Source organism: Moschus berezovskii, chromosome 8 (genome assembly GCF_049115385.1).
Source record: "Moschus berezovskii isolate FMDL1 chromosome 8, NW_MosBer_1.0, whole genome shotgun sequence".
In the NCBI taxonomy this organism is placed as follows: Eukaryota; Metazoa; Chordata; class Mammalia; order Artiodactyla; family Moschidae; genus Moschus; species Moschus berezovskii.
In genome coordinates this window covers 112008237-112026652 of record NC_142467.1, presented here as the reverse complement: position 1 = coordinate 112026652, position 18416 = coordinate 112008237, and the positions used below count along the sequence as shown (strand labels likewise).

The 18416-nt window shown below is 48.8% G+C and overlaps 1 pseudogene; it reads right to left on the bottom strand.

Annotated features, from left to right (window-relative positions):
- Nucleotides 1-1143: 1143 nt before the first annotated feature.
- LOC148777207 (uncharacterized) lies at nucleotides 1144-2180 on the bottom strand (annotated as a pseudogene).
- Between the last annotated feature and the right edge of the window lie 16236 nt (nucleotides 2181-18416).

Genomic DNA, 18416 nt, shown 5'->3' with positions numbered 1-18416 from the left:
GTTTCCGCAGGTGCCCAGCAAGCCTGCTCCTTCGGACTGCCAGAGGTGAGCATCTCAGAGGACAAGAGCAACCATACCAGAAATGGAGTGGAATCCACCCTGAGGGTGGGCACTGATCCTAAAGAGATGCTTCTGTCAGACTTTGATGTGTCTGGCACACTCTTCTCCCAGAGAGTGAGAGAGATGTCTATGGGCTCTTCTAGGCCCTCTGCTCCCTCTGTGGTCCCGAAGGCTGGTTGTCACCATCCTGAGCACCTAAATCTGTGATGATGACCACCGCCACCTGCACTGTGTTTCCCTTGGCCTGCGTGTCCATGCGAAGCGTCAGGCCATCTCTGAGCTACACTAGCCATGTGCATTGCCTCTCATTTGACCTGCACATGTTTCTTATGTTTCCTTCCCGATCATTGATTTTTCTCGAGCATGTGGGTCCACAAGGATGGTGGGTCTCTGGCCTTGTGTTCTGAGGAACACTTGTTCCTTTGTTGGTGTGGGTTTATCTTTCCATTTCTCCTGCCTGGTTTATTGTTGTGAGCTTTTTAGTGCCGGTGGAAGTACTCAGCCTTTCCCTTGTGCCTGAGGTGTCCCAATTACAACAGCACTGCCTACCTGGAGATTCTGAGCACCTTTGCTGAGAGGGCTTCGTTTGGCAGATGACTTCTTGAAAGGACCTACTCTTTGCAGATTCCCAAAGGCTACTTCAAATGACATAAAAACCAGAATTCTCCAGTTTGGTCTTCCAATATGTGGGGAGTCGGAACAATCCCCTGGATAAGGGTAAAGCTACCCACTCCATGATTCTGGCCTAGAGAATTCCATGGACTGTAGAATTCCTGGGGATGCCAAGACTCTAAAAATCCTGAGAGACCATAACTTTCACCTTCAGTCAGAGAAAAATCCAGTTTCCTATCATTTCAGGGATTGGCATTGATTGGGGACCCCGAAAGGATGGGAAGAAATGAGAGAGAAGTAGACTCAATGTAGTCAGGCGGGGAAGCGAGGAACGGGGCGTGCTTGCCATGAATCCAGGCTTGGCTGGGAAGTGGTGGGGATAGAATGAGGTATCCGAATGTAGACAATGGTGATGCTTACACAGCATTGTGAAGGCCTCCATATTCCCAAATGGCATCAGGGAATGAAAATTTACTGACACACACTTGCAAGCAAAATATACAGAAAGACATAAAAGACATAAAAGATGAGAAGAAAGATGCGTAGGAGCCTGATGAAAATCAGCTCAGGGGAAGGGAAGTCAATATTCCCTGGGTAGGAAGGGAGTGAACAGCTTCCACACCGAACACACAGGGATGGAGGCTGCAGAGCCAACCGCATCCCTGGACGAGGTCTTTGTGGAAAGGGCTCTTGGTCTCTCTTCAGAGCATTGGCCTGTTCTCCCTGCAAGGATGGGACAGTCATGGTGGGAGTCTGAGTCGGCAGGAGCCAGGGCATGCTGCCCCAGTGCAGGTGGTCACATAGGCCCTGACTCGGGTTCTGCCACTAAAGTCCGAGCAGGTGCAAGTGCACGTGGAGGTGGAGGTTCTGAAAGGCGGGGTGGGACATCGGAGCCTGGGGTTGGGGGTCGTGCAGGCACAGAGATCCGATGTGCTGAGAGTGCTGGCCAGTACCCGATAGGCCCCGTGTCTTTGGGAGGGGAAGTCTCAGGTCTCGATCTCCTCTCAGTGGATCCCTGGGACCTGCACCTGGAGCTCCCACCTCTGTAGGTACAGGTCTTGGACGTGGAGGCTATCTGAGTTTGACGGCCAGAGTTAGAGCTGGTGGAGAAGAAAAGTTTATCACAGGCCAGCCTTGCCATGTGTCTAAGTGGGCACGAAAGCTTCCTAGAGATTCGCTAAGAAGGCCCAGCATTGGAGTCTTCTCTACAGTCTCCAAGATGGGTGGTGTGAGGCCAGCCTTTGGTCCAGGCCCAGCCCCAGCTCTGAGGGACTCCTCCCTTTGTGGCTCAGCACCGCCTCCCCACACTCACAAGCAGCAGCCCCAGCCACCTCACCTCTGTGCTCTGTCATGCTTTGCTCCAGGTCCTCCTGCTACCTCCGAGGCAGGGTTTCTCGGAGCTCTGGGTCAGAGCCGGCTGTGCTGAGTTCCGAGTCAAACTGAGACTGGGCCCCGGGGTGTGTACTGTGTGGTGTCTGGGCAGCAGTTCTTTCCCGCTTCTTCTTCATCGCCAGTCGGGCTGAAAATTCGTGGCCACACTCACCTGCAGCCTTCACTGGGCCTTCAGGGTAGGGGGCTGGTGCTCTGAGCCCTCCCTCTGGGAGGTTGATGGGGCGTGCCCCTCAGTGGGCACCTCGGGTGGCACACTGTGGAATGACAGTGACCATCAGCCAGCCCTGCTTAGATATTTTCGAGCTTAGCCTGGCCAGAACGGTTGATGCTTCTGCCCATCTGCCCTTCTGCTCCCAGAAAGAGCAGAGACGAGTATCTGCTCAGAAACCCACCTGGGAGGACGGAGACGCCCCTGACGGATGAGGTCAGCCTCGGGAGCCGGCTCTGCCCGGACTCTCCCCATGCCACCCAGCCTGCTCTCCACTGGGGTGTGGACACAAGCGGCCAAAGGGCTCCTGACCCACAGGCGGCTGGGCTTACTTGAGGCAGACACACCCCGAGAAACCCCCATCCACACACGGGGAGAGGCCTCAGGCTTCCCCGGGTGGGACGGGAGAGGTGCCCGGACCAGGCCTGGGGCTCTCCTCTTACCTTTCTGTTCCTTCAGGCAAAGGGCCAGAGGCCTCTCAGTGGAGGCCTGAGCAAGCGTTGAGCACCTTGCAAAACACTCTGCCTGTGAGCTCGCCTGAGGCCCCGGCCTCTGGGCAGGGGCAAACAGCAGAACATCTTGACAGCAAGCGATCTGGCTGGGGGCTCCTCTCTGCTGGGAAGGCCTGGATACCCGGATGTGGCTTCTGTTGGGTTCGGTTGCCAGGAAGTGACATCATTTCCTGGGTTCGTGGCCGAGGTCCCCTCCACAAAACTCCCCAAGGGATCCTCTGTGTTTCTGGGTGTTCCCCCATGCCCTTAGACCATGTGCAGGCACAGTGACACCCACACAGCCCACCCAACAGCCTTGGGGAGACCTCGGTGCAGCCAGGGCCTGAGCTATAAGGACACAGCTGATTTCAGCCCAGACTTCTTCTTCTCAGAAATTATGTGGCCCTGATCAAGCCATGTGCCCCACAGGGTTTCCCCAGTCTCTCCATCTGCAGAATGGGGCTCACTCTCCCATCTCCTGCCTAGGACTGTCAGCCTACGAACAGCTCCAGTGCCTGTCCTAATTTTGGGCCGCTCTCACATGGAGCTTGGACACTGAAACTTCCCAAAGGACGGATTGCACACAGGGCTGACCTAGCACAGAACGGGGCAGAATCAGGCCTGGATGGGCTCTGGGACCTGGGAAAAGGCAGTCCCCTTCCTGCCTATTTTTGTCCCCCCCATTGGGAGGATGGGAAGGTCACATTCAGACATCGCCCCCTCTGATATCAACCTTCCTCATCCTACTCAAGTGTCCCACTCAGCCTCGAGGGGTGGGGGAGGCTGCCCTAACAGTGGCTCCCTGCATGCTTGTCTTTGAGTCTCATCATCTTGGGTCACTTTCCCCCTTGCAGGGGGAATAGGCACCGTCATTGTTTCCAACATCAAGAGAAATTCATGCAAATTCTGTGAAATAGACTCAATTCCTCTCTCCATTGTTCAGTCTCTCTCCCTCATTCTGTCCTCTTTCTTGACCTTTCCAATTTCAGTCTGTCTTTTCCTCTCTGTTTCTCTCCTGTGGATGCTCTCATGCCTGTGAATGCCTGTACACATGTATATTTTTGATCTATGGTGAGGCTTTATGGTTTCAATTCGAGTGAGGTACAGGTTTGGGGTTGGAGTTTGTGTTAGGGGAAGGGAGTTCTGGGGCTTGTTCTGGGAGACTTAGTGGTGTGATCTCTCAGTCTCTTTTATGTAGGAACCCCTTCTCCGAATTTCTACTTGCAAATATTCTTTTGCGTTCACTTTGTTACCATTTTGATTTGTGAATGGTTTTCTTTTCTGTTGCAAAGCTGTTCAAGTGGACGGAAGCTCGTGGGTGTCCTTTGGTTTCCTGTTTCCTTGACTTGAAGAGACCCAATTTTGCTTCCCCACACACATATGTTGAGAAGTCCCTGACATTAAGGAGCCTATGGCCCGTGCTTATTTCCAGGAGTTTCATCACTTCAGGCTTTGCGTTGATGCGTTTCTCTGAATCTGTGATGTTATGAGACCAAAAGCCAATGTGATTGTTCAGATGGAACCATCTCCAATCCCCATGGGCTTTTGTTGCAGAGGCTCTTGTTCCCATTCGTATCGCCTCCCCTCCTTGGCCTCGATGAACTGACCGTAGAATCTTCCACCCACTCGAGATATTGTCTGATTCCACTGCATATATTCAAATGTATCCTCGAGTATCCACACACAAGACAAGTGGAGACCTGACTCCCCGAGCATTCTCAATAAAATCTCCAGGTGAAAATTCAACTCAACTGTGGCCTGACACCCCTTTTACAAATCAAGAAGAAAGCGAAGTTCCATATCTGAACACGAGACAAGGCCTGACTCCCCAGTTGAATTATGAGAGCAACCCCGAGTACTCTGTTTCTACTGGAGAGGAATCCTGAGTTAAACGGACTCGAGTCTAGATGAAAACCTATTTTTCTGCAGCGACTCTAAAGGAATCCCGAGGATCCCCTTGCAAATGGAAAGGTGTTCTGTCTTCCCAGAGACAACACGTGAGGCTCCCTGATATTCCCATCGTTACTTGAGAGGATCACCACCCTTCCCGTGGCAACATGAGAAAAACATCGAGATTCCTCTTTCAAAGTAAGATGAGGCCCTTTTTTTCCTGCAGCACATAGACAGAAGGCCCGAATTCCTTCTCCAATTTCGATATGAGGCTTGAGCTCCATGATGCAACTTAAGGGTCGCCCAGAGATGAGAGAATTAAACCGAATTTCCCTGCCACATTTTAAGAGAAGGCAGGTGATCACACCTCAGCAGAAGATAATGGGCCATTCCACTTTCAACTGAAGAGCAATCCCAACTTTCCCTCGCACAACTTGACAAGTCCTGTCACATCAATCGACACTTGAAGACAACACCATAGATACTGCAGCAAGGTCAAAAGACTCCAAGTTCACACTCAACTAGAGATAAGTCATGTTGTGTTTGCAGCATCTCCAGTGGAACACGGAATATCACCTCCCAACATGATCAGAGGCATGAATCCCCCACTGAGCCTCTCGAAAAAGCCCAAATTTCCCGCTCAACAGATAGCAGACCTGACAATGCTTTTACAACTCGGGGGGGAAGCAGAGTTCCAGTTCCCTCCTCAACAAGACTAGGCCTGACTCCCCAGTGGAACCTTCATAGCAATCCCAAGACCCGTGTGGCCACTGGAGAGGAACACTGAGTTGACCCACTCAAGTCTAAATGCGGCCCTTATGTCCTGCAATGACTCCAACGGAATCTTGAGGTTTCACTTTCAATACGAAAGGAGACATGATTTCCCTGAAGGAAAACTAGTGAGTCCCAGAGGTTACCGTCGTAACTCGAGAAGACCTCCAAGCTTCAAGCCACAACTCGAGAAAAACCATGAAATTCTCCACTCCACGCCACAGGACGTCCCTTTCCACTGCAGCGAATTAAGAGAAACCACACATTCCCTCTTCAAACTAGAAACGATACTCAGCACCCTATATGCAACTCAAGAAGTTCCCCGAGATACCCGGCCAAACTCGAGAGGAGCAGCGAGGTTCCTGCCACAGCTCAAAAACAGACTCGTTTTCCACTTGTCATCTCGAGGTGAGGATCAATTCCCGTGCTTTGCCTGGAAATTAATTCCGATGTTCCCGTCGAATCTGAAGAGGAGGCTGATGTCCCCTTGAAACTCGAAAGGACCCCGGGGAGTTGTGCCACAATTCAAAAAGACACCGATTTCCACATCCGCTCGACATCAGGACTGATTTCACTGTACCGAATCAAAGAGATCTCCCGGGATCAACTAACACCATGAAGGGAGGCCTGACTTCCCAGGTGCATCATGGAGAAAAAGCCCCAGGACAGATTTTCAACTCGACAGGAGGCCTCCCACCCCTTGGACAACTCGAAAAGATAGCGGAGTTCCATGCCTCAACAAGAGACCTGGCATGACTCCCCTGTTGAAACTTCCTAGGAACGCTGAGATCCATGTCATAACTGGAGAGGCACCTTGAGGTTATCGCCTCAACACCAGATCAGACTCTATTCCCCTGCACTGGCTCGAAAGGCATCCCAAAGGCTCCTCACACCTCAAAAGGATTCCAGACTTCCCAGAGACAACTTGAGAGGCTCCATGAGGCCCATTTTGCAACTCGAGGGATCCGAAAGATTCCTGCCCCAACTCGAGAAATACTTTGGGATTACCCCTTTCAATGTGAATTGAATCCCGATTCCTCTGCATTGACTGGAGAGCAATCACAACCTTCCCCTCGCAACTTGACTTCTCTGAGGCAACACGAGTGTCTCCCTGGGTTCCCCCGCATAACTCGAAAGGAAACCAAACTTTGCTGTGCAACTCGCCAAAAGTCACGAGAAGCCCCAGGAAACGTTACATGAGGCCCTATTTTTTCTGCAGTGCCTGGGGAGCAATCCCGAGTTCTATCTCAATTACCATAGGAGGGGCTTGAATCCCTATTTACAATTCAAGGGGCTTCCAGAATACCCATCTTCAATTAAGAGAAAGGCCGAGTTTCCGACCACGGAGCTCTAGAAGAGCTCCGTATTCCCCACCTCCTCATGATATGAGCATTCATACCTTGCTTCAACACTAGACGAATCCTTTCTTCCTCTCCCACCACAAGAGGAGGCCTCTGTCTCCTATTGAAACTCGAGTGCACTCGCGCGGAACCTGCTGCAAGGATAAAGGACTCTGAGTTCCCCCTCCAGTCGAGGTAGGCCCTGATGATCTAGCAAAGCTCCAATGGAACACTGACTATCCCCTCACAACATGATGGGAAACCTGTCACCCATGCTGAGCCGATAGAAAAGTGCTAATGATCCACCTGATCACGACACGAGGACTGATTCCCCTTTTACAACTCGAAAGGAGAGCAGAATTCCATGCCTCAAATCGAGATGAAGCCTGACTCCTCAGTAGAACCTTCATAGCAACCCCACGATCCCTGTCACCACTAAGAGGAACACACACTTGACCAACTCAACACCTGATGCGGCCCTATTCCTATGCTGCGCCTCGAGAGAAATCCCAAGGTTCCCCTTTCAACACGACAGGAAACATGACTTCCCTGGGGCAACATGAGCGAGTTCATAAGGTCCCCGTCGAAACTCGAGAAGAACCCCAAGCTTCCCGCCGCAATTCGAGAAAAAAACACCAGATTCTCCCCTCAATGCAAGATGAGGAAATTTTCCGCTGCAGTGTCTCAAGAGAAATCCCACATTCCCCCTTGTAATTAGAACGGATACACGACACCCTTTACGCGACTCTAAATGTACACGACATAGCCATCCATACTAAAGAGGAGCACACAGTTTCCAAACACAAAGCTAGATGCGGCCCTATTCCTCTGCCGTGCCTGGAGAGGAATCCCGAGGTTCCCCTTCCAACACGAAAGGAGACCTGACTTCCATGGGAAAACACGAGCGAGTTCCTGAGATCCCCGTCGCAACTTGAGAGGAACCCCAAACTTCCCGCCACAACTCGAGAAAAACCACAAGATTCCCCCATCAATGCGAGATGAGGAAATTTTCTGCTGCAGAGTCTCAAGAGAAATCCCGCTTGAAACTCGTATGGGTATTTGACACCCTTTATGCAACTGAAAAGTTCCCTGACATAGCCGTCCCCACTGGAGAGGAGAACACAATTTATGGACTCAAATTTAGATGAGCCTCTATTCCCAATCCACGCCTCGAGAGTAATCCCGAAGTTCCCCTTCCAACACGAAAGGAGACGTGACTTCCCTGATGCAAAACGAGCGAGTTCCTGAGTCCCTGTCTCAACTCGAGAGAAACCCTAAGTTTCTCGCCGCAACTTGAGAAAAACCCAAGGATTCTGCCCTCAAAGCGAGATGACAAACATTTCCATTGCAGAGTCTCAAGAGAAATCCCTGATTCAAGCTCGAAACTCGACAGGTTACTTAACATCCTTTATGTGACTCATAAATTACACAGATATACCCAGTCCCAACCGAGACAACACCGAGTTTCCAGCCAAAACAGACAAAATGCCCCGTTTTCCAGTCCTCTTTTCCAGATGACATTCGATTCCCCTGCTTTGTCTGGCATGGAATCCGGACATTCCTGTCGCACAGTATGACGAGGCCAGGATCATCTTGAAATGCGGGAGAGAATCCGGGGTTTCAAAACACAATGGAAAAGGTTCCGATGTCCCCACCCACTCGAGGTACTGTCTGATTCCACTGCACAGATTCAAATGTATCCTCGAGTATCAACTCACAAGACGAGTGCAGACCTGACTCCCTAGGCATTCTCAATACAATCTCTAGGTACATATTCAACTCGACTGTGGCATAACACCCCTTTTACCACTTGAGAATAAACCGGAGTTCCATATCAAAACACGAGACGAAGCCTGACTCCCCAGGTGAATTTTGAGAGTAACCCCGAGTACTCTATTGCTACTGGAGAGGAATGCTGAGTTAAACGGACCCGAAGCTAGATGCACACCTATTTCTCTGCAGCGACTCCAAGGGAATCACGAGGTTCCCCTTGCAAATGGAAAGGCGTTCTGACTTCCCAGAGACAACAGGGGAGGCTCTCTGATATTCCCATCGTTACTCGAGAGGATCACCACACTTCCCGCAGCAACTTGAGAAAAACCTCGAGATCCCTCTTTCAAAGCAAGATGAGGCCCTTTTCTTTCCTGCAGCACATAGACAGAAGTCTCGAGTTCCTTCTCCAAATTCGGTATGAGGTTTGAGTTCCATGATGCAACTTAAGGGTTGCCCAGAGATATCCGTCCCGATGAGAGAAGAAAAGCAAATTTCCCCGCCACAGTTTAAGAGAAGGCCCGTGATCACACCTCACTGGAAGATAATGGGCCATTCCACTTTCACCTGAAGAGGAATCACAACTTCCCCACGCACTTCTTGACGAGTCCTGTCACATCTATTGACACTCCAGGGCAAACCCGTAGATACTGCAGCAAGGTCAAAGGCCTTCGAGTTCACACTTAACTAGAGATGAGTCATGTTGTGTTTGCAGTAGCTCCATTGGAACAGAGAGTATCACCTCCGAACATGATCGGGGGCATGAATCCCCCGCTGAGCCACTCAAAAAAGCCCAAATTTCAAACTCTTCCAGATAGCAGACTGACAATCCTTTTAGAATTCGGGAGGAATGCACAGTACCCACCTCAACAAAGACTAGGCTTGACTCCCCAGTGGAACCTTCATAGCAACCCGAAGATCCATGTGGACATTATAGAGGATTACTGAGTTTAACCAGTTCAGTTCAGGTCAGTTCAGTCACTCAGTCGTGTCTGACTCTCTGCGTCCCCACGAATCACAGCACGCCAGGCCTCCCTGTCCATCACCAGCTCTAGGAGTTCACTCAAACTCATGTCCACAGAGTCGGTGATGCCATCCAGCCATCTCATTCTCTGTCATCCCCTTCTCCTGCCGCCCCCAACCTTTCCCAGCATCAGAGTCCTTTCCAGTCAACTCGTCGCATGAGGTGGCCAAAATATTGCAGTTTCAGCTTTAGCATCAGTCCTTTCAATGAACACCCAGGATTGATCTCCTCTAGAATGGACTGGTTGGATCTCCTTTCAGTACAAGGGAATCTCAAGAGTCTTCTCCAACACCACAGTTCAAAAGCATCAATTCTTCAGCGATCAGCTTTCTTCACAGTCCAACTCTCACACCCATACATGACCACGGGAAAAATCATAGCCTTGACTAGACGGACCTTGGTTGGCAAAGTAATGTCTCTGCTTTTTAATATACTATCAAGATTGGTCATAACTTTCCAACCAAGTAGTAAGCGTCTTTTAATTTCATGGCTGCAATCAGCATCTGCAGTGATTTTGGAGCCCAAAAGAATAAAGTCTGACACTGTTTCCACGGTTTTTCCATCTATTTCCCATGAAGTGATGGGACCAGGTGCCATGATCTTTGTTTTTTGAATGTTGAACTTCAAGCCAACATTTTCACTCTCCTCTTTCACTTTCATCAAGAGGCTTTTGAGTTCCTCTTCACTTTCTGCCATAAGGGTAGTGTCATCTGCATATCTGAGGTTATTGATATTTCTCCTGGCAATCTTGATTCCAGCTTGTGCTTCTTCCAGCCCAGCGTTCCTCATGATGTACTCTGCATATAAGTTAAATAAGCAAGGTGACAATATACAGCCTTGACGTACTCCTTTTCCTATTTGGAACCAGTCTGTTGTTCCATGTACTGTTCTGACCATTGCTTCCTGACCTGCATACAGGTTTCTCAAGAGGCAGGTCAGGTGGTCTGGTATTCCTATCTCTTTCAGACTGTTCCACAGTTTATTGTGATCCACACAGTCAAAGGCTTTGGCATAGTCAATGAAGAAGAAAGAGATGTTTTTCTGGAACTCTCTTGCTTTCTCCATGATCGAACGGATGTTGGCAATTTGATCTCTGGTATCTCTGCTTTTAATAAAACCTGCTTGAACATCTGGGAATTCACGGTTCACATATTGCTAAAGCCTCGCTTGGAGAATTTTGAGCATGAATTTACTAGCGTGTGAGATGAGTGCAATTGTGTGGTAGTTTGAGCATTCTTTGGCATTCCCTTTCTTTGGGACTGGAATGAAGACTGACCTTTTCCAGTCCTGCGGCCACTGCTAAGTTTTCCAAATTTGCTGACATATTGAGTGCAGCACTTTCACAGCATCATCTTTCAAGATTTGAAATGGCTCAACTGGAATTCCATCACTTCCACTAGCTTTGTTCGTAGTGATGCTTTCTAAGGCCCACTTGACTTCACATTCCACGATGTCTGGCTCTAGGTCAGTGATCACGTTATCTTGACTATCTTGGTCATGAATATCTTTTTTGTACATTTCTTCTGTGTATTCTTGCCACCTCTTCTTAATATCTTCTGCTTCTGTTAGGTCCATACCATTTCTGTCCTTTATCGAGCCCATCTTTGCATGAAATGTTCCCTTGGAATCTCTAATTTTCTTGAAGAGATCTCTTGTTTTTCCTATTCTGTTGTTTTCCTCTATTTCTTTGCATTGATCACTGAGGAAGGCTTTCTTATCTCTCCTTGCTATTCTTTGGAACTCTGCATTCAGATGCTTATATCTTTCCTTTTCTCCTTCGCTTTTCGCTTCTCTTCTTTTCACAGCTATTTGTAAGGCCTCCTCAGACAGCCATTTTGCTTTTTTGCATTTCTTTTCCATGGGGATGGTCTTGGTCCCTGTCTCCTGTATAATGTCACAAACCTCCGTCCAGAGTTCATCAGGCACTCTATCTATCAGATCTAGTCCCTTAAGTCTATTTCTCACTTCCACTGTATAATCATAAGGGATTTGATTGAGGTCATATCTGAATGGTCTAGTGGTTTTCCCTACTTTCTTCAATTTAAGTCTGAATTTGGCAATAAGGAGTTCATGATCTGAGCCACAGTCAGCTCCTGGTCTCGTTTATGTTAACTGAAAGGTTCCACTTTCAACAAGAAAGGAGACCTGACTTTCCTGAGGCAAAACTAGAGAGTCACAGTGGTTACCATCATAACTCGAAAAGACCTCCAAGCGTCAAGACGCAACTCAAACTCCACCATGAAATTCTCAACACCACGTAATAAGACGCCCCTATCCACTGAGGCGTGTTGAGAGAAATCCCAGATTCCCTCTTCAAACTCGAAGGATACCCGGAACCCTATATGCAACACAAGAATATCCCCGAGATACCCAGCCAAACTCGAGAGGAGCAGCGAGGTTCCTGCCAGAGCTCAAAAAGAGACCCGTTTTCCATTCGTCATCTCAAGGTGAGGATTGATTCCCCTGCTTGGTCTGTAAATTAATCCTGATTTTCCCATTGAATATAGAGAAATGGCCGATGTCCCCTTGAAACTCGAGGCGACCTCAGGGAGTCATAAAACAATTCAAAAAGACAGCAATTTCCCAATCCCTTCGACATAAGGACTGATGCCACTGTACTGAATCAAAGAGATCTACCGGGATCAATTAACACCAGGAAGGGAGGCCTGACTTCCCAGGTGCATCATGGAGATAAAGCCCCAGGACAGAAATTCAACTCGACAGGAGGCCATCCATCCCTTTGACAACTCGAAAAGATAGCGGAGTTCCATGCCTCAACAAGAGACCTGGCATGACTCCCCTGTTGAAACTTCCTAGGAACACTGAGATCCATGTCAGAACTGGAGAGGCACATGAGGTTAGCGCCTCAAAACCAGATCAGACCCTATTCCCCTGCACTGGCTCTAAAGGCATTACAAAGCCTCCACGCACCAAAAAAAAAAGGATTCCGGACGTCCCAGAGACAACTTGAGAGGCTCCATGAGGCCCCTTTTTCAACTCTGGGGATCCAAAAGATTCCTGCCCTAACTCGAGTAACACTATGGGATTACCCCTTTTAATGCAAATTGAATCCTGATTCCTCTGCATTGACTCGAGTGCAATCACGACCTTCCCCTCACAACTTGACTTCCCTGAGGCAACAGGAGAGTCTCCCTGAGTTCCCTGGCACAACTCGAAAGGAAAACCAAACTTCCCTCTGCAACTCGCAAAAAACCACAAGAAGACCCAACCAACATCACATGAGGCCCTTTTTTTCCTGCAGCACCTGGAAAGCATACCACGTTCTCTCTCAAGATACCATAGGAGGCTTGAATCCCTATTTACAATTTAGGGGCTCCCACAATACCCATCTTAAATAGAGAGAAAACTCTAGTTTCCGTCCACAGCTCTCGAATATATCCGTATTGCCCACCTCCTCACGTTATGAGTGTTCAAACGCTGGTCTACTCTAGAGGAATCCTTTCTAAATCTCCCACCACAAGAGGAGGCCTCTGTCTCTTATTGAAACTCAAGTGCACTCCCGCGGATACTGCTGCAAGGATAAAGGACTCTGAGTTCCACCTCCAATCGAGGTAGGTCGTGATGATCTAGCAAAACTCCAATGGAACACCGACTCATCAAATGATGGGAAACCTGGCACCCATGCTGAGCCAACAGAAAAATCCTTAATGAACAGCCTGATCAGGATACGAAGACAGATTCCGCTTTTACAACTCGAAATGAAAGCAGAATTCCATTCCTCAAATCAAGACGAAGCCTGACTCCCCAGTAGAACCTCCATAGCAACCCTGAGATCACTGTTGCCACTGGAGAGGAACACACACATGACCGACTCAATGCTAGATGTGGCCTTATTCCTCTGCTGTGCCTCGAGAGTAATCCTGAGGTTCCGCTTTCAACAGAAGAGACCTGACTTCCCTGGGACAACACGAGCGAGTTCATAAGGTCCCCGTCACAACTCGAGAGGAAACCCATGCTTCCCACGGAAACTCGAGAAAACCCCAAGATTCCCCCATCAATGGGAGATGAGGAAAATTTCTGCTGCAGAGTCTCAAGAGAAATCCCACATTCCCACTTGAAACTCGAACGGGTACTTGACACCCTTTATGCGACTCAAAAAGTCCCCTGACATAGCTGTCCCCACTGGAGAGGAGCACACAATTTAAGGACTCAACTCTAGATGAGCCCTTATTCCAAATCCACGTCTCGAGAATAACCTCGAAGTTCCCCTTCCAACAAGAAAGGAGACCTGAATTCCCTGGGACAACACGAGCGAGTTCCTGAGGTCCCCATTGCAACTCGCGAGGTACCCGAAGCTTCCAGCTGCAACTCGAGAAAAACAATCAGATTCTGCCCTCAAGGCGAGATGACGAACATTTCCGTTGCACATTCTCAAGAGAAAGCCCACATTCCCGCTTAAAACTAGACAGGTTACTTAACATCCTTTATGCGACTCAAAAATGCCACTGACATAACCAGCCCCAACCGAGAGGAACACCGAATTTCCTACCACAACTGACAAAGTGTCCCATTCCAGTCCTCTTTTCGAGAAGACATTCGATTCCCCTGCTTTGTCTGGAATGGAATCTGGACATGCCCGTAGCACAGTACGAAGAGACTGGTACCACCTTGAAACTCGGGAGAATCACGGGTTTGAAAACACACTTAGAAAAGGTACCAATGTCCCCACCCACTCGAGATATTGTCTGATTCCACTGCACAGATTCAAATGTATCCTCGAGTATCAACTCACAAGACGAGTGGAGACCTGACTCCTGAGCATTTTCAATAAAATCTCCGGGTAAAATTCAACTCGACTCTGGCCTAACGCCCCTTTCACAACTCGAGAAGAAAGCGGAGTTCTTTGTCTGAACACAAGACAAGGCCTGACTCCCCAAGAGAATTTTGAGAGCAACACTGAGAACTCTGTTGCTACCGGAAAGGAATCCTGAGTTAAACGGACCCAAATCTAGATAAGGACTTATTTCTCTGCAGCGACTCCAAAGGAATCCCGAGGTTCCACTTGCAAATGGAAAGGCGTTCTGACTTTCCAGAGACAACACAGGAGGATCCCTGATATTCCAGTCATTACTCGAGAGGATCACCACACTTCCCGCAGCTTCTCTTTCAAAGCAAGATGAGGCCCTCTTTTTCCTGCAGCACATAAACAGAAGTCCTGAGTTCCTTCTCTAAATTCGATATGAGGCTTGAGTTCCTTGATGCAACTTCATGGTCTCCCAGAGACATCAGTCCCGATGAGAGAAGAAAACCGAATTTCCCTGCTACAATTTAAGAGAAGGCCTGTGATCACAATTCACCTGAAGATAATACGCTTTCCACTTTGTACTGAAGAGGAATCCCAAATTCAGCTCTCACCATGTGACGAGTCCTTTCACATCGAATGACACTAGAGGGAAATCCCGTAGATACTGCAGCAAGGTCAAAGGACTCCAAGTTCACAATCAACTAGAGATGAGTCGTGTTGTGTTTGCAGCAGCTCCAGTGGAACACGGAGTATCACCTCCCAACATGATCGGAGACATGAATCCGCTGCTAAGCCTCTCGAAAAAGCCGAAATTTCCTGCTCAAACAGATAGCAAACCTGACAATGCTTTTACAACTCGGGGGGAAAGAAGAGTTCGCTCCTCAACAAAGACAAGGCCTGACTCCCCAGTGGAACCTGCATAGAAAACCCCAAATCCATGTGGCCACTGGAGAGGAACACTGAGCTTACCCTCTCAAGTCTAAATATGGCCCTCATGCCCTGCAGCGACTCAAAGGGAATCCCGAGGTTCCACGTTCAACAAGTGAAGAGACCTGACTTCCTTGAGGCAAAACTCACGAATTCCAGTGGTTCCAGTCGTAACTTGAGAGACCTCCAATCTTCAAGCCTCAACCCGAGAAGAGACAAGAAATTCTCCACTCCACGCGAAGGACACCCCTTTCCACTGGAGCATCTTAAGAGAAATCCCACATTCCCTCTTCAAACTCGAAAGGATACTCGGCACCCTATACGCAAGAAAAGAAGTTCCCCGAGATACCCGGACAAACTCCAGAGGAGCAGTGAGGTTCCTGCCACAGCTCCAAAAGAGACACGTTTTCCACTCGTCATCTCGAGGTGAGGATCGATTCCCCTGCTTCATCTGGAAATTAATCCCTATGTTCCCATCAAATCTGAAGAGGAGGCCGATGTACCCTTGAAACTCGAGAGGACCCAGGAGAGTCGTGCCACAATCCAAAAAGACACTGATTTCGGCATCCACTCGACATAAGGACTGATTCCACTGTACCGAATCAATGAGAAATCCCGGGATCAACTAACACCATGAAGGGAGGCCTGACTTCCCAGGTGCAGCATGGAGAAAAACTCCAGGACAGAAATTCAACTCGACAGGAGGCCACCCACCCCTTTGATAACTCGAAAAGACAGCGGAGTTCCATGCCTCAACAAGAGACGTAGTATGACTCCCCTGTTCAAACTTCATAGGAACACTGAGAATCATGTCAGAACTGGAGAGGCATCCTGAGGTTAGCGCCTCAACACCAGATCAGACCCTATTCCCCTGCACAGGCTTGAAAGGCATCCAAAAGGCTCCTCGCACCTCAAAAGTATCCAAACTTCCCAGAGACAACTTGAAAGGCTCCGTGAGGCCCCTTTTTCAACTCTGGGGATCCAAAAGATTCCTGTCCCAACTGGAGAATCACTGTGATTACCAATTTCAATGAGAATGGAATCCCGATTCCTCTGCATTGACTCGAGTGCAATCATGACCTTCCCCTTGCAATTTGACTTCCCTGAGGCAACACGAGATTCTCCCTGAGTTCCCCAGCATAACTCGAAAGGAAAACCAAACTTCCCTCCGCAATTCCCCAAAAACCACGAGAAGACGCAGGCAACGTCACATGAGACCCTTTTTTTCCTGCAGCGCCTGGAGACCAATCCCGCATTCTCTCTCAAGATACCATAGGAGGCTTGAATCCCTATTTACAATTTTGGGGCTCCCAGAATACCCATCTTCAATTGAGAGAAATACCTTGTTTCCGTCCACAGCTCTCGAATATATCCATATTGCCCACCTCCTCACGATATGAAACTTCAAACGCTGGTCTATTCTAGTGGATTCTTTTCTTCCTCTCCCACCACAAGAGGAGGCCTCTGTCTCCTATTGAAATTCGAGTACACTCCCGCGGATCCTGCTGCAAGGATGAAGGACTCTGAGTTCCCCCTCCAATCGAGGTAGGTTCAGATGATCTAGCAAAACTCCAATGGAACCCTGACACCCATGCGGAACCAACAAAAAAATCCCTAATGAACAGCTTGGTCAGGACACGAGGCCAGATTCCGCTTTTAAAACTCTAAAGGAAAGCAGAATTCCATTTCTCAAATCGAGACGAAGCCTGGCTCCCTAGTAGAACCTTCATAGCAACCCCGAGATGCCTGTCGCCACTGGAGACGAACACACACTTGACCGACTCAATGCTAGGTGTGGCCCTATGCCTCTGTGGTGCCTCAAGAGTAATCCTGAGGTCCCCCTTTCAACACAAGAGGAGACCTGACTTCCCTGGGGCAACACAAGCGAGTTCAGAATGTCCCCGTAGCAACTCGAGAAGAACTTCCAGCTTCCCACTGCAACTCGGGAAAAAACACCAGATTCTCCACTCAATGGGAAATGAGGAAATTTTCGACTGCAGAATCTCAAGAGAAATAACACATTCCCTCTTGAAATTCAAACAGGTACTGGACACCCTTTATGCGACTCAAAATTTCCCTGACATACCCGTCCCCAGTAAAGAGGAACACACAGTTTCCGGACACAACTCTAGATGCGGCCTGATTCCTCTGCCATACCTTAACAGGAATCCCGAGGTTCCCCTTACAACAAGAAAGGATACTTGCCTTCCTTGGGACAACAAGTCCGAATTCCTGAGGTTCCCGTCGCAACTCAAGAGGAACCCCAAGCTTCCCACCGAAACTCACGAAAAACCCCAAGATTCCCCCAACAATGGGAGGTGAGGATTTTTTCTGCGGCAGAGTCTCAAGAGAAATCCCACATTCCCACTTGAAACTCGAACGGGTACTTGACACCCTTTATGCGACTCAAAAAGTCCCCTGACATAGCCGTCCCCACTGGAGAGGAGCACACAATTTAAGGACTCAACTCTAGATGAGCCCTTATTCCAATTCCACGTCTTGAGAATAACCCCGAAGTTCCCCTTCCAATACAAAGGAGACCTGACTTCCCTGGGACAACACGAGCGAGTTCCTGAGGTCCCCGTCACAACTCGCGAGGGACCCGAAGCTTCCAGCCGCATCTCGAGAAAAACAACCAGATTCTGCCCTCAAGGCGAGATGACGAACAATTCCGTTGCACATTCTAAAGAGAAATCCCACATTCCCGCTTAAAACTAGACAAGTTATTTAACATCCTTTATGCGACTCAAAAATGACACCGACATAACCAGTCCCAATCGAGAGGAACACCGAATTTCCTGCCACAACTGACAAAGTGTCCCGTTTTCCAGTCCTCTTTTCCAGAAGACATTCGATTCCCCCGGTTGTCTGGAATGGATTCTGGACATGCCCGTAGCACAGTACAAAGAGACCGGTACCACCTTGAAACTCGGGAGAATCACGGGTTTGAAAACACACTTGGAAAGGTACCAATGTCCCCACCCACATGAGATATTGTCTGATTCCACTGCACAGATTCAAATGTATCCTCGAGTATCAACTCACAAGACGAGTGGAGACCTGATTCCCGAGAATTTTCAATAAAATCTCCAGGTAAAATTCAACTCGATTGTGGCCTAACACCCCTTTCACAACTCGAGAAGAAAGCGGAGTTCCTTCTCTGAAC